Genomic DNA, 4,888 nt, shown 5'->3' on the forward strand with positions numbered 1-4,888 from the left:
ACGAGTTTAAAGTATGTGTGTGTGAATAAGTCTAGGTATTAATTGAATGAATTACCGCTTTATGAGACCATAGACGGGTTTTATGGTTCCATCAACGAAATTTGAATCCTTTTCTACAAGTCTGACATGGTCAGATTTGGGTGAAAAGGATTCACAGACAGTTGCCTTACAGGTGAGAAAAACCAACATCCTCTCATCACGGTGTCTCTCTCTCTCTCTCTCTCTCTCTCTCTCTCTCTCTCTCTCTCTCTCTCTCTCTCTCTCTCTCTCTCTCCTCTCTCTCTCTCTCTCTCTCTCTCCTCTCTCTCTCTCCTCTCTCTCTCTCTCTCTCTCTCTCTTCGCAGAAAAGAAGGTGGGAAAAAAACTACACCATAACGGCTCAAAACCCAAACATCATAGCAAAAACCCAAGGGGACGAGCCTCAACAATAATAAAAAAGACATAGGATTAGGATTAAGGATCCACAACAGGATCTTTTGGTAAGCGGTAGGAAGAACGAACATCCAAGAAGAGGATTAAAGTCTTTAGCTGATGGCTTCTAGACCGAGGCACAAGGCCTCATCATCAAACTCCAACCGTAAATCAATTAAAAAATTGGAACTGTAAAACCAGCATCCTCTCCCCCCCCCCCCCCCCCCCCCCCCCCCCTCTCTCTCTCTCTCTCTCTCTCTCTCTCTCTCTCTCTCTCTCTTTCCCTCCTTTCATTTCTCTCTCTATCTCTCCCATGCACACAATCTTCTATTTCAAAATTTTCATGAGTATGAATCATGAGTCAGAGGGGGTAGCTACCATGAGACAATAGGTAGCTACCAGAAAGAAATTGATAGTTGCCACATAGAGCTACCATGCAGATAAAGCTAGCTACCATGCTAATACCAGATAGCTACCAGTCATGAGCATCTAGCTACCATGCTAAAAATAGATAGCTACCAGTAATAAGAAGCTAGCTATCATGCAAAAAATAGATAGCTACCAATCTTAAACAGGCAGCTCCCATGCAAAAATAGATAGCTACCAGTCAAGAATAGGCAGCTACGATGTAGAAAACAAAGCTAACATTTACAAACAGCCAGCTATGATGCAGAAAACAAAGCTAACATTTACAAACAGCCAGCTACCATGCAGAAATAGACATCTACCATACAACAAGATTTATAATGGTGGCATTTGCATGGAGGAGACAACATAGTTGACTAAGCTTTAAAAATTTCAACTCAATTACAAATGACTTGAAGTACCACGTATCATTTCCCAACAAAATCACAAATGCCAAGAAGTATGAGATATCCATTTTAGTATGAAGCCAGTTACAGATTCAAGAAGGCTGATATAAATAGGTCAATGATACCAACTCCCATTGGCTGTTTACACAAGTACATAGGCCCAAACCTAAACTTGGTCTCTTACGTCGAATCGATTTTCTCTGTGACCAATATTTGATAACATATTGGGAAACCTGGTCCTTCTCATTTGATATCATGTGCATCCTAACATACTGATCAGGATCTTGCACACAGTTCCACCCCTTTAGCCACGGCAATAGAGTGTTCGTGAGGTAGCGAGGATCCTGTGATTCGTCATCCGGTTGAAATGTTGGTGGACATATCATGGTTGTATCATTGTTGAGAATATTTTTGTACCGTGTATCGTCCACCATAAGAATCTATGACCCCCTCCAATCTGGTCTCCTTTTTAAGAGCTCTGGTAATCCCTTTACAAAAATTGGTTTTGCTTCACCGCCTTGCAGCTCTCTGATATCAGTAAGTCTGAAAGGCAATTTGACAGAGTTAGTTTGGCATAATTGGTCTTTCCAGATTCTGGGGTGCATCCCGCTCAGGCAACCCTTAAGTGTAATATTCATGTTTTTGTTAGTGCAGCTAGACCAGATGCAAAGGTGAAAGATGTATGCGCATTCACGAAGAAATTGAAGCACACCTGGCCTGATTATGCAAAAGGTGCCACGATCACTGCCTTCCTTGAACACTTTTCGACAGAGAAAATCTTTGGTTCTCGAAGGGATCTCTGGATTGGGGTATCTTCTCAAGAGAACCCCATTCATGTCTAATACCAGGACTTTTTGAGCAAGACAGGTTGGAGGTGGCATACCCTCCATCAGCGGAGCAGTCACAATGCTAATTGGGAAAGGCATTAGAACATCCTTCCACCTTTTGTACAGGAAATTACATCTTGCTGTAACTCTGGAGAATGCACTTCTTTTGGAGGCTCTGGCTGAGGGGAATCTTTCTGAGCATCACCGAAAGGGACGAAGTATGGAGGGGCTGCTGGGTGCACATGCGTGGATTCCCCGGAAGTAGGATCCTGTGATTCATCATCAGACATTGTACCACTCTTCATGTCAGTGCCTTCCTTGCCAAGAAAAATAGCCAAAGATTGTATCAGCAGGAGCAGCTCCTTTGGTGTTTTTGCTGTGTTGGCAAAACCTGTGCGTTGTAAAGTAGACAAGATCTTCAAAACCCCTTTCAATCCTTGGGGCATTACCCATTTCCACCTATTTGTAGCCCAAGGGTTTGAGTTCCTCTAAACAAACAGAACGCAAGAGTTAGAAAGTTTCAATATTAAATTTTTTATAGAGAAAATGGATCTCGCCTCAATGGACAAGGCATCAAAAGACACATGCACCACATCACAAGTCACATAGAAAAACACTTTGACAATGAAAGAGGAACTCTGGGTTGATCCAAACGTTCTATTGTTAAATTACAAAAGGATTGCGGTACAAAGAAGGATAGTGGTTTGATACAAAAAGGATGGTACAACCAAAAAGGCTCATAGAAGGGTTGGCTATAAAGCATCACTCATGGACACTAGGTAGAGTCTAAGCCAGGCATCTTTTTGCCTGTGTGTTTGCAACACCTTTTTTGAGGTTTGCTCCGCTTATTGCACCGGTGTCCCCATCCACAACCACAGAATCCTTCTCTTTAGCACTCTCTGACCCTTTGGCTGCATCCAACCTTTCATTCTGGTCTCCCCTTTCCCCCCCTGCAGGAGCAGTAATTATTAATAAACACCCTAATCAATTGATACAGATGCAAACATCTCAGAGACTACCCAGTTATACCTAAAGTCCCTTTGCGTTTTTTTGCATTTCTTGCCACTGCAAAAGCCTCTGCAATATTAGGGCTTTTTGAGGGAAATTTCTCTTGGTTCACCGGTATGGATGTCAAGGGTTTGCTAGGATACTGGCTCTTGAAGAGCTCCACTTCTTCCCTGACAAGTGGTGATTCCACAAGTATTTCATGCTCAATGGGGAGCACGTCACCATCCATTAATTGGGTTTCCTCTATATCAGGTATATCTGTTTCTGAAACATCCCAAAAATAAACTCTAGGTGCATTATAAAAAAGAATGATGAGTAAACTTTGTACTAAACAAGTGCTTCGAAGGACCCAAGGAACTGTTGTTACCTTCTAGATTGCAATGTCTCTCTTCCTTATCGGAGAGAACACTGATCGTAGCGCCCACTTTGACATCCCTCGTTGGGAATGTGGTCTGCATGATCATCCCCCGAGCTGTCAGAGGCTACATCTTGTGGCCTCACATATGCTGCTTGACCAAAGCGCCTGCGAACACGTCTATTGGGTTGCAAGATTGCTGCCTGTTGGCCAGCATCAGAGTCCGACGAGTTATAATTGGCAACAACTCGATCTATAATAGATGGATCGAACTCGCCGAATTCGGGAACGTGCTGCAAAGAAATGCGTCTTGTCCGTTGCACACCATGCTTGCAATGGTTACAAGGACATAAGATCCTCATTGAGAGATAGGTGTTTCGGTTGGACGGCCCCACATCCTCGTCACTACTCATAATGAGGGCAAAAATCTTATAACTTGGACAACAAATTTAATCTTCTATTGGCATTCTTCATCTTTTATCTCTCTCTCTCTCTCTCTCTCTCTCTCTCTCTCTCTCTCTCTCTCTCTCTCTCTCTCTCTCTCTCTCTCTCTCTCTGTTCACACTGTAAACTACCTCACACTCTAGTCATGTCCAATCCCCGCACACCTCGGTCTAGAGGTGCATGGAGATCAGAACCACCGGGTTATAATCTCGTCTTTATTGGTCAATGCCTATATTTGTGGGTACAAGAAATCTACACGCCCACGTCTACATGATACTGCATGTAGTGGAAAAAACCCCTTTGCCTCTTCTTTAGCTGAATTTCACAACATCTTAACATCTTTTCATAGTAGATCTTTGTTTGTAGCATGCAGGTACGTCATTCTTGCAATGTAGATGATGTCTGCTCAAGGCACTTAATTCTTATTCTAGATATGACGGGATGTGGTGTGTGTGTGTGTGTGTGTGTGTGTGTGTGTGTGTGTGGCCCTTGGAATCGTCATCTTGCATCACTAATTTCTGTGTATGCTCAATTTGCTCTTCCATTAGCTGAACATGACGGCTTATTGTATGGTAGCAGCAGTCGAACATGCAGGTGGAATTGTTGGTCTGCATGGACTGTTGAGGCTGTGAGCGTAACAAATTTTCTCGCCATTTTTTCTAACCTTATCTTAAACAATTTCTTCGCCATTTCTTCTAACCTTAATTAAATAACCTAAATCTAATTTAATATAACATATATAAACCTAAATCTAATCTAATATAACGTAAATCTAAATCTAACGTAAATAAACCTAAATCTAATCAAACGTAAATATAACTAAAAATAAACCTAAATCTAATCTAATTTAATTTAAATAAACCTAAATCTAATTTAACGTAAGTCTACTAAAACCCTAATTAATCTTTAACGTCTTTTGGGATAGTTTCCTATGGCGTTAAAACTCTCTTCTTCTTTTGTGTGTGTGTGTGTGTGTGTGTGTTGGGGGGGGGGGGGGGGGGGGGGGGTGTGCCAATAAAAAGAGAAAAATG

The 4,888-nt window shown here is 42.0% G+C and overlaps 1 pseudogene; it reads right to left on the reverse strand.

Moving 5' to 3' along the window:
• Positions 1 to 1,663: 1,663 nt before the first annotated feature.
• Positions 1,664 to 3,287, reverse strand: LOC147454019 (uncharacterized; annotated as a pseudogene).
• Between the last annotated feature and the right edge of the window lie 1,601 nt (positions 3,288 to 4,888).

This window comes from Adiantum capillus-veneris, chromosome 7 (genome assembly GCF_014529385.1).
Source record: "Adiantum capillus-veneris isolate H3 chromosome 7, ASM1452938v2, whole genome shotgun sequence".
NCBI classification, from domain to species: domain Eukaryota; kingdom Viridiplantae; phylum Streptophyta; class Polypodiopsida; order Polypodiales; family Pteridaceae; genus Adiantum; species Adiantum capillus-veneris.